This window comes from Rana temporaria, chromosome 5, assembly GCF_905171775.1.
Source record: "Rana temporaria chromosome 5, aRanTem1.1, whole genome shotgun sequence".
NCBI classification, from domain to species: Eukaryota; Metazoa; Chordata; class Amphibia; order Anura; family Ranidae; genus Rana; species Rana temporaria.
This window is the reverse complement of record NC_053493.1, coordinates 243,050,005-243,068,092: the sequence shown is the minus strand read 5'-3', so window position 1 is coordinate 243,068,092 and position 18,088 is coordinate 243,050,005. Positions and strand designations below refer to the sequence as shown.

Below are 18,088 nucleotides of genomic sequence, written 5' to 3'. Positions count from 1 at the left end.
ATTCACTTCCTGTCACATAGCCAAACAGGAAGTGAGGGTAAAACCTTACTAATATATTTTCTTGGGGACACAGAGATCAATCTAAATAGTTTCCCATTATGTAAATTGCACTCTAGCATTTTGCTGTGTACACCCCAAATTATTAGGGATCTTGGACTTTGGGGTCCATTTACTAAAGGCAAATCCACTCCTACAAGTGCAAAGCAAGGAAGAAAACAAAACAACTTTGCTTCTACAGGATTGGATGTTAAAACCATCAGTGCTTCCTCTCTGATTTTCAGCAACTATGCTTGTACTGCAGAGTGGCTTTGCCTTTACTAAACCCCAAACTAAATAATCATTTGGGGCAGGGATCCTCAAACTACGGCCCTCCAGCTGTTGTAGAACTACACATCCCATGAGGCCTTGTAATGCACTGACATTCACAGACATGACGGGAATTGTAGTTCCTGAACAACTGGAGGGCCGTAGTTTGAAGACCCATGATTTGGGGTGTACACAACAGTGCTGGAGTGCAATTTGCTTAATGGGGACACTAGTTAGATTGACCTGTGTCCCCAAGAAATGACACTGGTAGGGTTTTAACCTCACTTCCTGTTCAGCTGTGTGACAGGAAGTGAAGCCAATTTTAAGAAAAGGGACACAAAGCTCAACACAAAAATAAAAAAACACAAAGCAGGGGTTCTAACACTCACTTGGCTTCCCTCAAACACCCACAATTTGAATAGGATTGCCTTGCGCTAGATTTAAGCACAGTGCTGTAAATCAGCACGTCAAGCCTGTCCACCAATAGCAAACCCCCCCCACAGGCCATGTTTGCAGGTTTTCCTTCATCTTGTACATGTGCTTTAAAATACAGTCTGGACAGCAATTCTTGAGAAGAGAAATCCACAAAACATGTCCTGTCGGGGGTACTTGAGGGCTGAGGACCACTGCAGAAAAAATAAAATAATTACCAGTTTTCTCTTTAAAGTCATGGAGAATAAACATGGCAAACATTTCATGATTACACACCAGGAAAGAAGCTTAGACAAAATTCACACATAATTTGTTAGGCCCAAACCGATTTCAGCTGCAGCTGTCAACATATGTAGCATGAAAAAGTAACAAAAGACAAACTTAACAATTTTAAAATAATTTTTATTGGTCAACAAAACAAGGAAAGCGAAAAAAGACAAACAAACAAACAAACACAAACAAAAATACATTTCAAAATTCTAACTAACCATAGCTTCACACATTTTTCATAAAATAAGGCCACATAGACAAATACATCAAAGTGAACATCATTTAAAAATAAACCAAAACCATTGGCAAAATAAAACAAAACCCATGCAACAAACCACATTTGTGTTTAGCAACAGCATTTCTGCCAGCCTGCCCCTTCTGAGGGCAGCTGAGGACTGATCGATCCAAGCTTTTTATAACAGTGCTAGTAATGAAGCAATTGAAATCACATGAACAAATTGCAGTCTCTAGTTTGGGTGAGCTTGTAATTGGGCACACCTGCAATTAACCCAAACCACGCTCTATGAGCATCCAAGGAGTGTTTTTCACCTTTTAAAAAGAAAGGATATTTTTGTTCTAAGTGTTTGAGCATGCTCAGTTCATCACACATGTAGGAACCAAGCTGCAATGGAATGAGAGGTTTTTTTTTTTTTGTTTCCCCTGATCTGATGCTTTCCAGCCTGAAGGGGAGGTGTTAAAGACAGAAGTAAACACGCACATTTAATAATCTATTTGTGGGAAAAAAAAGGTTGCCAATTTTGTTTGGGAGCCACGTCGCACGACTGCGCAATTGTCAGTTAAAGCGACGCCGTGCCGAATCACAAAAACTTGCCCGGTCATTGACCAGAAATATGGTCCGGGCTCAAGTGGTTAAAAATTAACAAAACACAAAAGTGAGCCCAATTTGTTGGGGATAATGTGAAAGATGATGTTACACTGAGTAAATAGATACCTTACATGTCACGCTTTACTATTGGAAACACTCCTGCAATGGGGCCAAAATGAATTCCGTGAATATCCCCATAGGCGACCTTTTATTTTTTTTTCCAGGTTACCAGTTTATAGTTACAAAGAAGGTCTAGTGGTAAAAGTATTGCTCTCGCTCTAAGGCACGCGTCAATACCTCACATGTGTGGTTTGAACGATGTTTATATATGTGGGCGGGACTTGCGTAAGTCCCGCCCACATATGTAAAAAATATTTTTACTTTTTGCTATAATAAATATCCCCAAAAATATATATTCTAAAAAATAAAAAAACCCTCAGTTTAGGCCGATACGTATTCTACATCTTTTTGGTTCTAAAAAATCGCAAATAGCGTTTAGTGTTTGGTTTTGGCAAAAGTTATAGCGTCTACAAAATATTTTTTTTTTGTTTTAACTAGTTATTGGGGCGATCAGCGATTTTTATCAGTACTGCGACATTATGGCGGACACATCGAACACTTTTTTGGAACCATTGGCATTTTTCTATCGATCAGTGCTGTAAAAATGCATTGCTTACTGTAAAAATGCCACTGGCAGGGAAGGGGTTAACACTAGGTGCGAGGGAGGGGTTAAATATGTTCCCTGGGTGTGTTCTAACTGTAGGGGGGGGGACTGACATGTGTAAATGACAGATCGCTGTTCATGAAGGGGAACTCCAGACCCCCCCAAAAAAAAAATAAGGTGGGTTCCCTCCAGGTGCATACCAGGCTCTTAGGCTTGGTCTGGAACATAAGGGGTTAAACCCGCGCAAAAAAAAATAGCGTGGGGTCCCCCCCAAGATCCAAACCAAGCCCTTATCCCAGGCACGCAGTCTGGTCAGACAGGAATGGGGGTGGGGACGAGCGAGCGCCCCCCTCCCTCCTGAGCCATACCAGACCACATGCCCTCAACATGGGGGAGTGTGTGCTGTGGGGGAGGGGGGCACTGCCCCCCCACAGCACTCTTGTCCCCATGTCGATAGGGACAAGAGCCTCTTCCCGACAACCCTGGCCGTTGGTTGTCGGGGTATGCGGGCGGAGGGCTTATCACAATCTGAGAGACCCCTTTAATAAAGGGGTTCCCAGATTCCGGCCCCCCACCCTATGTGAATGAGTATGGGGTACATTGTACCCCTACCCATTCACCTGGGGAAAAAAATGGAAAAAAATAATACACCACACATGAATAAATTAATTTATTAGTCAGCCGGGGGTCTTCTGCCGGGGCCCCCCACCACCACCCCATTAGGCCCCGGGCTTCGCCATCTTCTGCCGGAACCCCCTTCACCAGTGAGGCTCCTGCCTTTGGGGGAGGGTCCCGGGCTACTACGACGGTTTCTGCGGGGGGGTGCACTGGCACCCCTCCCCCGTCTTCAGCGACGTAATTCACCGGGACCCCCTTCACCAGGGAGGCTCCTGCCTTTGGGGGAGGGTCCCGGGCTTCCACGACGGTTTCTGCGGGGGGGGTGCACTGGCACCCCACCCCCGTCTTCAGCGACGTAATTCACCGGGACCCCCTTCACCAGGGAGGCTCCTGCCTTTGGGGGAGGGTCCCGGGCTTCCACGACGGTTTCTGCGGGGGGGGGGTGCACTGGCACCCCACCCCCGTCTTCAGCGACGTAATTCACCGGGACCCCCTTCACCAGGGAGGCTCCTGCCTTTGGGGGAGGGTCCCGGGCTTGTACGGTGTCTTCCGCCGGAGGGCGCCACTCTCCGGGCTTCTGCGATGCCTTCCGCTTCTGCCTGTCTCCTCCGCGGAGCACAGGGCTTGTCTCCGCTGTCTTCTCCCTTCTCTTCCATTCGATGTTGACACGACGAGGTCCGGCGCTGGAATGCCGTCTGAGCAGTGGGCATGGACTTATATAGGGCAATGCCACCATGTGACCTCAACCCATGTGACATCACATTCCCATCATGCCCAGGGAATGTGATGTCACATGGGTTGAGGTCACATGGTGGCATTACCCTATATAAGTCCATGCCCGTCGCTGACACGGCATATCAGCGCGGAACCTCGTCGTGTCAACATCCAATGGAAGAGAAGGAAAGAAGGAAGAAGACAGCGGAGACAAGCCCTGTGCTCCCGGAGGAGACAGGCAGAAGAAGGAAGAGAGAAGAAAGAAGACGGAAGAAAGCCCTGGCTCCGCGGGGGAGCCAGGCAGAAGAGGGAGCAGAGAAAAGACCGGGGAGTTGGCGCACCCCCGGCAGAAGACCAGGAAGACCGGAACCCTGGCGGAAGGCACCGGAAAGACCGGGGGATAGGCGCCATCCCCCGGCAGAAGACCCCGAAGTCCGGATGCCCCTCCCTAATGAAAAAGAGCTTAAATGGGGTGGGGGCATCCGGCGGAAGGCTCCGGAGAGGACCGAGGGATGGCGCCCTCCCCCGGCAGAAATCACCGAAGCCCAGGGTCCCGGCAGAAGATCGGGAGAGAAGAAACCCCCCCTTCTAAGAGAGCTAAAGAAGAAAGGGGGGGCTCCGGAGCAGATTAATAAAATATTTTATTCTGTGTGGTGTTTTATTTTACTTTACATTTTCCCCCAGGTGAATGGGTAGAGGTACGATGTACCCCATACTCATTCACATAGGGTGGGGGGCCGGCATCTGGGGGCCCCCTTATTAAAGGAGCTCGCAGATTCCGATTAGCCCCGCCCGCATACCCCGACAACCAATGGCAAGGGTTGTCGGGAAGAGGCTCTTGTCCCTATCGACATGGGGGCAAGAGTGCTGTGGGGTGGGGGGGCAGTGCCCCCCTCCCCCACAGCACACACTCCCCCATGTTGAGGGCATGCGGTCTGGTACGGCTCAGGAGGGGGGGCCGCTCGCTCGTCCCCACCCCCATTCCTGTCCGGGCCAGACTGCGTGCTTGGGATGAGGGCTTGGTTTGGATGTGGGGGGGACCCCCGCGCCGAATCGGCGCGGGTTTAACCCCTCACGTTCCGGACCAAGCCTAAGAGCCTAATGTAGCCCTGGAGGGGGACCCGCGCCGATTTCAAGTTTGAAATTTGGCGCGGAGTTCCCCTTCAGGGCTGAAAACAGCTCGGAGATTCCCGTGCGTCACGCAGCGCAATCACGGGTACGCCGCTTGGTATTTACCAAGATTTTCACGGCGTACTGACAAGGCGCACCGGAATCCCTGACTTTTCTCTCTGCGCATGCCCAGTATGCAAATGAACCTCCCGAGGTTCAGGCGCACTGTGCAAGCGTACGGGGATCTGTTTTCAAAAAACACTTTCCCTTTCAATTCGGCCCGCCAAACACTTCAAAACACATGTCACTTCACTTCCCCTGCATCCCCCCACCTCCCCCCCTAATAAACTCCCGCCCAAACCCCCGCAATTTACAGTTTAATGTGCCGTGCGCCAGGTCTGTACTGGTGCACAATGCACCCTCTCCTGGGCGCACGGAGCACATTAGTAACTAGGGAAATACACTGCACTAGCAGCGTATTTCTTTAGTAAATCACCAAACGGCTGCTACTCCTGCTTTTACTCCATGAGTCATGGAGTAAAGGCTTGGTAAATCAGGCCCAATGTGTCTATGAAATGATAAGGTGTAAATTGCAGTTATCCATAGTAACTAAAATGATATCGCTTTATTCAGATAAGTAAAACATTACTTTTATTACGGCACTTTATTGATCTTTTCCACACCGATGGACAATTTTCAGGTATCTGGGTGATGGGAAAGTTCATTATATTTACTTATTTTAACCATGTTTTTTAATTTCTGCAGTTGCCTCCTGGTTTCTGGCCCAGGCCAAAATTATGTCATACATCACAAAAGTCTTCATAGATATATTTCTGCATTATGGGAGGAAGGGCTTTGTCAACTAAGCACACCTTCCTGCCTGCATGCCTGAGCTAAGGACATTTGAATTCCAGGAAGTAAATGCTACATGAATCCTCTGCCTTTACTCAAGATGGCGACAGCTGGAAATGCTGGGGGGGGGGGGGGTTATAAATTGGTATCTCAACAAAAAAATCATGGAGACATGGATGGATGGGTGAGTTTGCTCTGAATATTAAAAATGAATTTCATGGCGTTTTCAGGTCGTGGTGCTCAGATACAGTTATGTTTCACTTTAATAGAGATACTGATAGTATTAAATTTATAAGAGAGAATATAATATCATTTTTGATCACAGGAACAAAACTGAGCGTTTCAAAATATCAACCAACCCAAATCTTCCAGTTTGAGAGTTTGAGAGAAGGGTTGAAAAAATGATGTTACATTTTCATGATAAAAAAGAAACACTTCCATTTTTATCTAGTTAAAGAGGAGGTCCAGCCTGGGTGAAAAAAAAATAAAAGTCAGCAGCTACAAATATTGTAGCTGCTGACTTTTAACATTATGCCACATACACACGATCGTACATTCCGACAAGAAAAGTCCGATGTGAGCTTTTGGTTGGAAATTCCGAAAGTGTGTATGCTCCTTCAGACTTTTGCTGTCGGAATTTCGGCCAACAAAAGATTGAGAGCAGGTTCTCTATTTTTCCGACAGAAAAATCCGCTCGTCTGTATGCAATTCCGAAGTGCAAAAAAACATGCATGCTCAGAATCAAGCAGAAGAGCCGAACTGCCTATTGAACTTCATTGATCTCGGCTCGTCGTACGTCTTGTACGTCACCGAGTTCTTGACGGTCAGAATTTTCGTCAAGATTTGTGTGACCGTGTGTATGCAATACAAGTTTGAGCCAGCATTCCGGCACAAAAAATCCAAGGTTTTCTTGTAGAAATTTTTGATCATGTGTACGTGGCATTAGGGCACTTACCTGTCCAGGGAGCCCACAATGTTGGCACTCCAGCCGTTTTTCAGATCAAGTCCCGGGTGCTGCCACCGTCATTCCTGGTAAGGAACCTGGCAGTGAAGCCTTTCAGCTTCACAGCTGGTTCCCTACTGTGGATGTGTGATGCGCACTACGCTTTGCAATTGGCCCGGCAGCGGAGGAAGGAGGAGGGGGCCAAACTTCTGCGAGATCGGGCCGCGGCACCTTCTCCAGAAATGGCGAAGGGGAGCTGTCAAAAACAGGTCCCCGTTCCCCCCTCCCTCCCTGAAAGGTGCCAAATGTGGCACCAGAGGGGGGGGGGGAGTTTATAAGCGGAAGTTCCACTTCTGGGTGGAACTCCAGTTTAAGTTAAATATATTTCAATTTATTTGGCCTCCAATTTATTTGGCTTCCAATTTATTTGGATACAATTCAAAAAGACGGCTATTACTAATTTTTTACTTATTTACTGAATTCTTTTGAACAGCAGTTGGTATGATTCCTAGAATATAGATGTTTTTGTTAATAGGATAACAGCTCTACTGTATTTTATTATATTCCCTTTTGTTTTTGCTATTACTGAGTCATATTTCTCACTTTTCTCTGTAATGATGCATATATACATATCACCTGCATTTAACAGACTTTCAAATTCTACTATTTATATAACGATTGTTATTAATCCAAGATAAAATATCCCTCTCTATTAATAAAAAGATAATAAAAAAAACAAAATAAAAGCAGTCGTTTTGGAAAACGTACATTGAGAATAGTGCTATACACTGCTTATGGCAATACTGTAGAAACAGCATTTAAACAGATCAGTGGTGCTCTCTACTGGTTATAAACCATTCTACACATTGTATATGCATGGTGATACTATATTATTTTTATTTTTTTATTTCCCGCATATATGTTAAAATCTTTATTTTTTGCTAGAAAATTACTTAAAGTGGTTGTAAAGTCAGAAGGTTTTTCTTTTATCTTAAAGTATAACTAAAGAAAAACATTTTTTTTAGTCTTGGGTAGAGTGAAGATAGATTAGAACACCTGTCTTCAGTGTTATGCCCCATACAGACGGTCATTTTTTGTGATGAAAAAAAAATGACGTTTGAAGTGATGAAAAAAAACGACATTTTTGAAACTTCATTTTCAAAAACGATGTAGCATACACACCATCATTTTGAAAAATGATGAACAAAGTGACGGCACTCTAAAGGGGAAGTTCTATTCGCCTTGAGGCTGCTTTTAGCTGGTTACTTGTTAGTAAAAGATGATTCGTGCTTTTTTGTCTGTTACAGCGTGATGAATGTGCTTACTCCATTATGAATGGTAGTTTTACCTCCCGTCTCAAAACTTGCTTCTGGGCATGTGCGGGTTTAAAAACGTCGTTTTGCCCACACACTATCATTTTCATTGACACAAAAAATGACATTTTGAAAAACGACACAAAAAATTCGAGCATGTTCGAATTTTTTTTTTGTCATTTTTCAGAAGACATAAAATGACATTTTGCCCACACACGATCATTTTAATTGACATTTTTAAAAATGTCATTTTATTTCATCACAAAAAATGACCGTCTGTACGCGGCATTACTTGTTTCGCCTTGTAGCTCTGTTAGATCTGTTTGAATCTGATCCGTCCAGCTATCCTGGTAATAATAGGCCCAGATTCACAGAGAGCGGGCGCACATTACGCCGCCGTAGCGCAAATAATATAGGCTACGCCGGCGCAGTGCAGAAAGGCAAGCATGGAATTCACAAAGCCAGTGCTCCCAAAACTGCGCTGGATTTCGAAGGCGTAAGTCGGCGCAGGTGGAAGTGGGCGTGAGCCATGTAAATGAGGCGTGACCCCATGCAAATGATGGGCCGAGCGCTAGACAGATACGTATCACCAACTGCGCATGCGCCGAGACGAGGACACATCCCTCTACGCATGCTCATAACCACGTCGGAACAACTATCTAAACTACGCCGGATCACTGCCTACGGCGTGAACGTAACCTACGCCCAGCCATACAAACGTCCAACGTAAACAACGTAAAATACGCCGGCTTGAGTTCACTGGTGCAGACCTTTGCATGTCTGCTGCTGGGTTACACCTCCTTTATGGGGCTTAACTTTACGCCGGACGTACAACTTACGCGCACATCGCGTAGCCTGCGTCGGGCGAACGTATGTTCGTGAATCGCCGTATCTCCCTCATTTGCATATTTGAATAGAAAATCAATGGGAGCGCAACATGCGTCCAGCCTAAATGTGCGCCCACGCTACGCCGGCGTGGTTACGCCGGCGTAGGCAAGTTACGTCGACGGGATGAAGCATATTTTTAGGCGCATCTTAGTTTGTGGGTCCGGCACACAGATACGACGGCGCACATTTGCACTTATGGCGGCGTATCTTGTTCCATAGTTATTTTTGCTGTGTCACTCACCTTCAGTTTTTGCACACTGTATACAATCACCAGACTACATGGTTTTCATTTCATAATGTCATCCGAAAATGTAATATCCTGGGCTACTGAATCCTGTATTGCATTATCTCTCAATAAAATCTTAAAAAAAAAAAAAAAAGAACACCTGTCAGTTTATATTGCTGCCTGTGCCCCCGTTAAGGAGATTCAGCCTCTCTATTGGTCCTGTTTACCATTATCATTGGAAGTGAAATAAAAGAAAATCCACAAGTTTTGGGTTGTCCATAGAAAAGTAATAGAGGGGAAATCTTCCAATGGGGACACTAGTTCTGGCGACCTGGGGGGTCCCCAAGTAATTCCCTTGATTTGCAGGGATTTTCTTTCACTTCCTGTTTGGCTCAGGGCCGGTGCAAGGATTTTTGCCAACTCAGGCGAAGGTGCATTTTGCTGCCCCCCCCCCCCCCCCAGCACGCACGCACAGCACAGCATAGCGCCACAAGCCCGCTGCAAAGTATTGCATCAAAAATTGTAATTACACGCCCCTGTTAAACAGCATACCTCCCAACTTTCTGAGATGGGAATGAGGGACACCAAAAGCAGGGATCTTTAAAATATGTCCCTCCAGCTGTTGTAGAACTACACATTCCATGAGGCATTGTAACACACTGACATTCACAGACATGACTAGGCATGATGGGAATTGTAGTTCCTGAACAACTGGAGGGCCGTAGTTTGAAGACCCATGACCAAAAGTATGCAGGCATAGGACACACCCCTTGCCACACCCCCTTAAAGGAGAATTGTACAAAAAATAAGATTGATTAAATTCACAAGTGCTGTTTTTACCACTACTATCCCTATTATATTGGCTTTTGGAATTTATAAATGCAACAATTTAGAAATCAGATGAAAGGTTTAGCACTGAGAAACACTTTTTGATAGATAAAAAGTGCATTTTATATACAGCTGTATAGATCAGACCAAAATGAGGGACAAATGAGGAGGAATAAAGGCCAGAGGGACTTTTCTCCAAATCAGGGACAGTCCCTCGAAATCAGGGACAGTTGGGAGGTGTGAAACAGGGGCAGACAAATTGGGCCTTAGGCACTGGTGCTAGTGCCACAACACTGCAACCCCTCACAGATACTGTAGTTGGAGAGCAGCAATGAGTCCGCTGCAAAGTATTGCATCAAAAATTGGAATTACACTCCCCTGTTAAACAGGGGCAGAAAAATTGGTCCTATGGCGCTGGTGCTGGTGCCACAACACTGCAACCCCTCACAGATACTCTAGTTGTAGCACAGGAATGAGCCCGCTGCAAAGTATTGCATCACAAATTTTAATTATACGCCCCTGTTAAACAGGGGCAGACAAATTGGGCCTTAGGCACTGGTGCCCAGAACCAAAAATGTTCTTACAAGCTATCAGCATGGTCATTGAGGAGGAAAAGGATAGTCACTCAGCATAACAGGATAGCCACTCAGCATCAGCATAGGCAGTCTTGAAGGGATCTGACATTTAAAAAAAAAATATTCAGTTACATCAGCATCAGGTGCTTGGTAGCTGGTGGTGATCCAAGCCTGATTCATTTTTATGAAGGTCAGTCGATCAACCGAGTCGGTGGAGAGGCACACCCTGTGATCGGTTACAAAGCCTCCAGCAGCACTGAATGTGCGTTCTGAAAGAATGCTGGATGCAGGACAAGCCAGTAGCTAAATTGTGTACTGTGCAAGCTCTGGCCAGTGATCCATCCTCAAGACCCAGTAAGCCAGAGGATTTTTCGGTGGGAAAGGTGTCCAAGTCTGATCTTGCCCCTAGGTATTCCCGCACCATGTAAAACAGACGCTGGCGATGGTTGCTGGAACCGGTCATACCTTGGGACTGCGGACTAAAAAATTGTCTGAACGCATCGCTCAGACGGCCACCTTCTCCACCGCTCCTTCTGTGACTGACCAAAGCCTCAGCAACACGTTGTCCAGGACCAGGATTTTGTAACCTCCCAGTATCTGGGAACCCGTTGCACGGACCTTTCTGCAAGGCCTCCCGAAGATGTTTCTTCTTCTGCTCCCTCTGTGCCGGCAAGATAAGGTCCGCAACCTTACTCTTGTAACGTGGATCAAGGAGGGTTGCCAGCCAGTAATGATCCCTCTCCTTGATAGCACGAATACGAGGATCCTTCCACAGGCTTTGCGGGATCGGGGAGGCCATACAACGTAGGTATGCTGAGGCATTCGGTGCGGAGTCCTCTGGGTCACTGATGACGACATGATCGGCAGCCACCTCGTTCCAGCCACGTACAAGTCCATGGGTTCCTTGGGACTGTAATTGATCCCTTGAAGACTGCTGCTGATGCTGAGTACTAGGCTCCACCTCCATGCTGACACAATCCTCCTCCTCCTCATCCTCTTCCTGTGTGATAGGCGGCAAGCAGGAACACTGTCTGGATAAAGTGGGCCTTGAGAGGTAAGGAAGTCCTCCTCTTCTTCCCTCTGTTCTGCCTCAAGAGCCCTGTCCATTATTCCACGCAGCGTGTGCTCCAACAGGTGAATACGAGGGACAGTCTCACTGATGCATGCACTGTCACTGCTCACCATCCTTGTGGCCTCCTCAAATGGTGACAGGACAATGCATGCATCCCTGTAATGGCCCACTGGCGTGGGGAAAAACCAAGCTCCCCTGACCCTGTCCTGCTGCCATATTGGCACAGATACTCATTGATGGCCCTCTGCTGCGTGTGCAGCCGCTGCAGCATGGCCAACGTAGAGTTCCATCTGGTGGGCATGTCACAAATTAGGCGGTTCTTGGGCAGGTTGTATTCCTTTTGGAGGTCTGCCAGCCAAGCACTGGCATTATATGACCGTCGGAAACGCACACAGACTTTCCTGGCCTGCTTCAGGACATCCTGTAACCCCGGGTACCTGCCCAAGAACCGCTGCACCACCAAGTTAAGGACATGAGCAAAACAGGGCACATGGGTCAGTTGTCCCTGTCGCAGGGCGGAAAGGAGGTTGGTGCCATTGTTGCAAACCACCATTCCTGGCTTAAGCTGGCATGGCGTCAACCACCTCTGAGCCTGCCCCTGCAGAGCTGACAGAACCTCTGGCCCAGTGTGGCTCCTGTCTCCCAAGCACACCAGCTCAAGCACCGCATGGCATCTCGTTGCCTGCATTCCTGCGTAGCCCCTTGAATCCCTACGGAGCACGGCTGGTTCCGAGGACAGATCTGCACAGGAAGAGGCCACAGAGGAAGAAGAAGAGGAGGGGGGAGGAGAGAGGTGTGTCACAACTAGTAGTAGTGGTTTGGAGGCGTGGTGGCAGAACAACCTCCAACACTACTGTACCTTGTCCTGTGTCCTTCCCAGCTGCCATCACCCAATGCGCCGTGAAAGATAGGTAACGTCCCTGTCCATGCCTGCTGGACCATGAGTCAGCGGTAATATGCACCTTACCACTGACCGCCCTGTCCAGCGAGGCATGGACATTGCCTTCCACATGCCAGTAGAGAGCCGGAATCGCCTTCCGTGAGAAAAAGTGGCGTTTGGGAACTTGCCACCAAGATACCGCAAATTCCAGAAACTCACGGAAGGGGGCAGAATCTACCAACTGAAAAGGCAGCAGTTGAAGTGCTAGCAATTAGTGTTGAGCAGAATACGCCATATTCGATTTCGCGATATATCACGAATATATAGCCGAATATTCGAGAAATATTCGCTAAATTCGAATATTCGTGATATTTTATCGAAATGAAATGTTTGCGAAATTTCGCTATTGCGAATGTGAAAATAATTGCGAAATTTCGACAACTGCTGTAGGAGCACTCTGATTGGCTCAGAATATTCGTGATATTTTATCGAAATTTCGCAAAATGCGAATGCGATATTTACTGCGGAATTTCGACAACTGCTGTAGGAGCACTCTGATTGGCTCAGAATATTCGTGATATTTTATCGAAATTTCGCAAAATGCGAATGCGATATTTACTGCGGAATTTCGACAACTGCTGTAGGAGCACTCTGATTGGCTCAGAATATTCGTGATATTTTATCTAAATTTCGCAAAATGCGAATGCGATATTTACTGCGGAATTTCGACAATTGCTGTAGGAGCACTCTGATTGGCTCAGAATATTCGTGATATTTTATCGAAATTTCGCAAAATGCGAATGCGATATTTATTGCGGAATTTCGACTACTGCTGTAGGAGCACTCTGATTGGCTCTGATGCGGAAGATAGGGCGAAGAAAATAATCGCGCAATATTCCGATTGCCGAATAATCGCATTGCGATTTTTCGGCAAGATAAAATGATCGCTTCAGCTACTCGGCCCAAGGTCTCTAATCATACCAGCAATGCTTTTAGACGTCGATGGAGATCTCTAGGATGTGATCTGTTCTAAAAATAAAATTGAAAAAATTCGAATATTTGGAATAGCGAAGTGTGTAAATTGGTTTTAGGCTGTCCGTGCTATGGCCTGGAGGTGAGCCTTTTATACCACTAGAGGTGTGCGCACCGAAGTCTGCTCTTCAACCACGGGATACCCCCTTGGGCCTCTATTATTGTTCACAGTGCACTTTAAGATTTCATTTGTGTTATTTGACGTTTTTACCTCATTATGGTCCCACGTCTTCCCTCTTCTGGGACTTCTGGGACTCCATTTGGATTGTGTTTTATTTAAACTTTTTGGCACCCCCTTGGGCCTCTATTATTGTTCACAGTGCACTTTAAGACTTTATTTGTGTTATTTGACGTTTTTACTTCATTGTGGTCCCACATCTTCCCTCTTCTGGGACTTCTGGGACTCCATTTGGATTGTGTTATATTTGAACTATTTGGCACTATTCACATTAACTAAGCTGTTTGGTTTTACATGCTTCTCATGTTTGTGATGTTCATCATTTAATTATAGTGTATGATTAATATTTAATTTATGCTCACCATTACTGACTCACAGACCTCCCACCCTCACTGGCTCTAGCGATTACTCAGTGGTGGGTTTTTGCTACTCACTTCCTTGTGCATCTGCTCTTTACCCTTCCTCACACAGCGCAGTCACCATCATCTATTTCATTCACACATTTCTGGCCAGGACCGGTTCCAGGTAACTGCAGCAGTGCCCCCCCCCCCATAGTATTTAGCACCGATAGCGCGAGAGCCCTTCCAATTTATTGATAAAAATGCATTGATTACTATAAAAATGCCACTGGCAGGGAAGGGGTTAACACTAGGGGGCGAGGAAGGGGTTAAGTATGTTCCTAGGGTGTGTTCTAACTGAAGGGGGGGTGGACTGACTTGGGGAAATTATATACATTGTATGAACAGACGGTCAGGCATTTCTCCCCCTGACATGACCGGGAGCTGTGTGTTTACACACACAGCTCCCGGTTCTCGCTCTGTAACGAGTGATCGCAGGTGCCCGGTGGTGATCGCGCCTGCAGGGCACGCACGTCGGCGTCAGGGGCGAGCGGGGGGCGCGCGAGCCTATTGGCTGCTTGGCTACGTGATCTCGCCCAGCAGAGCCGACCTGCGGCTGGTCGGCAAGCAGTTAAGCTGGCCCCTGGAGGGCATCCTGCCTCGTTGGAGATGTGCCTGTGCCTCCTCCTCCTCCTCTCTCAGGCACCCATGTAGAGTCAGTGACCTCATCATCCCCTTCCTCCTTATCACTGTAGAAAACCTGTCAGTATGCTGCAGCTGGGGGAACATGACTGCCAGATTGCTGTCCTTCTTGGGCACCCCCTCTCTCTGGGCTCACGTTACTGCCTTCCTTTAGCTGTGTACCATCATCAGAGCCTTCAAAACGCTGCGCATTCTCATGCAGCATGTACCCAACACTGTGGTCAAACAGTTCAGGGGACTCCTCAGGAGGACATGGTGGGGCTAGGGAAGGAGTGACTGATGCCATTGAGCAGAGGGAAGAGGCCGCCTTGGCAGCTGCTTTGCCAGACAAAGTAGCCTGAGCCTGGGTGAGAGAGGATGAGGAGGATGAGGACGGCTTGGTCATCCACTCTACCAAGTGTTCGTCATGTTGCCCAATCCAGTGTGTTTAAAGCGGAGGTTCACCCATAGCGAACACATTTTCCCCTTAGCTTCATGCTCGTTTTGTCTAGGGGAATCGGCTATTTGTTTTAAAATATGATCCGTACTTACCCGTTTACGAGATGCATCTTCTCCGCCGCTTCCGGGTATGGGCTGCGGGACTGGGCGTTCCTTCTTGATTGACAGTCTTCCGAGAGGCTTCCGACGGTCGCATCCATCGTGTCACGATTTTCCGAAAGAAGCCGAACGTCGGTGTGCAGGCGCAGTATAGAGCCGCACCGACGTTTGGCTGCTTTCGGCTACGAGTGACGCAATGGATGCGACCGTCGGAAGCCTCTCGGAAGACTGTCAATCAAGAAGGAACGCCCGCTCCCGAAGACCCATACCCGGAAGCGACGGAGAAGATGCATCTCAAAAACGGGTAAGTACGGATCATATTTTAAAACAAATATTGCGGTCTTTGGATGGGAGTCGCCTATCTCCCACGTCACGTTCTCTGCGCCCACAGACGTGATTGACGCAAGGTGCGTCACACGTCATGCTTTTCCATCACAATAAGGGGCTAAAAGGACTCCTCCAGTGCCTGTCAGCTATATGAGCCCTGCTGGGGAAGCCAAGCCAGATTATTAGCCGCTCTAAAGGTAATAGCTGCTCGTGTACAGACTATATTTAATATAGCTATTTATCTGATTATTGCGCTCTTTTGATTCTCATATTATACACCTTTATTGCTTGTAGATACTAATCTATGAGAGGTGTTTGTGGAAAAAAGCACTTTTATATAGAAGACTGGACGCCTTAAGGTATATAATAACTTGATTAGCACTGATAAGTGAACCTGAGCCATATACATATACCCCCTCTTTTTCTCCTTTATCTCTCACAATTTAGCTTACAAGCTGGCATTTAATTACATCATTTGCGGCTCTCTGAATTACACACCGGCTGGTGTGTGCATTTCATCTCTGTACTTGGGCTTCCCCAGCCATACAGGTCCTTAGCATCACTCATTTATACGTGTCAGTGGCCCTCAGTAACGCCTCATAAAGGGGTTTCTTTCCCTTTCCTTTTTGCATTATGATTATTATTATTATTTTTCTTTATGTTCTATAGAGGTCATTGACCAACTTAGACATAAATAGAACACTATGAGATAATCATTTTGTGTGTATATATATATATATATATATATATATATATATATATAAAAACTTTTTGTTGAATTCTGGGAATGTACTGGTGTGCCCTCACATTATGAGAAAAAAACTCAGACTGTATGTTTCGCCTAATAGGATCATTCTTAGACACGGCCACATATGGGTCATATGTGATGCACTGTTGGTCTCCCACGATACAACAGTGAATCCTGTTATACGGGGAATAGTTTAGCCTTGCTCAATAGGAGGATTCCTGAACTCTTTGGAGGTTCTACTTTGGTTCCTTTCTGTGTAACAATACAACTATATCAATACAATTGTGTTTACATTTTTCTATACTCTTTTTTTTGCAATCAACACTTGTAGCAACATGTGATGATTCATTTTTCATGTCTTGTTTTGAGATGTAATTTCTTTCCTATTTATTGTTGTATATATTTATGAAATTCTTTTTTGATACTTATTGTAGATTGTTTCGTGCGTCCCTGAAGAAGCCCTCATTAGGGCGAAACATGTAGGACTACTAGCATGGGATAAACAAGAAAGTCTGTGCACTTGTCTGTAAACTCCTCTTTCTTGCGTTTTTTAAATTTGTACATGTAAAACATATTTATGAATTAAACATTTGTTCTTAATAACATATCTGTGACTCTCCATTAATTTTTGTGGCTTTGGTCAAAGATACCAGTATCTATTATAACAATATTTGAACTTTCCAACATGCATCTATAAAATCCCACGCCACACCCCGGCATCGGGGATGTGTATAAATCTCTGGAAAAAAACAGACTGACCAACCTTGGAGCAATGGCATGCCAGATTTTCCGACATTCAAATAATGGAACAAGTTACAGCATTTCTTCAGGGATGTATAGGGATTCCCTCTAAAGGCCCCCCCCCCCCCCATCCGTCTTGTTATTTTATTTTCAGTCAGATGTTCCGTTGTGATTCAGCTGTTCTAAGGGACCACTGTATGGTGGAATGTAACCCAGAGCAAGAACATTAACCAATTAGCCTTAAAGAATTTGGACAGTGTAAAAACAGGATACTAACATTATTTTATTATAAGACTCACAAACTTTCCTAAAGTGGACCTTCAGTCATTTTTTCAACTCTCCATCTATTAAATCTTCTGCCCTTGTTGTTTTAACTTTGGATAGTCAAACATTTTTTTTCTTCCAGTCAATACCTTATACAGCCAACTTCCTGTGTCTTGTCTGGTCATTAGCCTAGGCTTATGACATCATGCACAGCTCTCTCTCCCTCTTGTGAGAGTTGGCCAGGAAAGGATGGAGGGTGAGTCATAAGAGGGCCAATGAGAGCTTCAGGGCTGCAGAGCTGGAGGTGTGTGTCTGTGTAAATCCAGGAAGTGAACAGGCAGCAGCTTCAGCTACCCACAGTTAAAATGGTTGCTTTACCATCGTTTTAGCAGTGCTTTTTCGGCCGCTAGTGGAGCGATTTTAACCCCCGCTAGCTGCCGAAGAAAGATTTAAAACTGCCGTGTTGCGGCACTTTCGAAAGTGCTTTTTCAGGTGCTTCGGGAGCGGTGCCCATCCATTTCAATGGGCAGGGGAATGCTGTTTACAGTGCTCCCAAACCATTCCAAAGATGCTGCTTGCAGGACTTTTTTTTCCCATCCCTCAAGCACACCGCCCCAGAGCTCTCTGGCTTTCACACTGAGGAGGCATGAGAGGTGCTTTATAGGCACTTTAAATGTGCTATTTTTAGCGGTAAAATGCCTGAA

The 18,088-nt window shown here is 46.1% G+C and overlaps 1 long non-coding RNA gene across 1 annotated transcript; it reads left to right on the top strand.

Moving 5' to 3' along the window:
- Positions 1 to 15,682: 15,682 nt before the first annotated feature.
- On the top strand, positions 15,683 to 16,986 carry LOC120939630. Its single transcript, XR_005749325.1, has 3 exons — positions 15,683 to 15,828; positions 15,926 to 15,990; positions 16,814 to 16,986. It is a non-coding gene; the product is annotated as an uncharacterized LOC120939630 (long non-coding RNA).
- Positions 16,987 to 18,088: the final 1,102 nt, after the last annotated feature.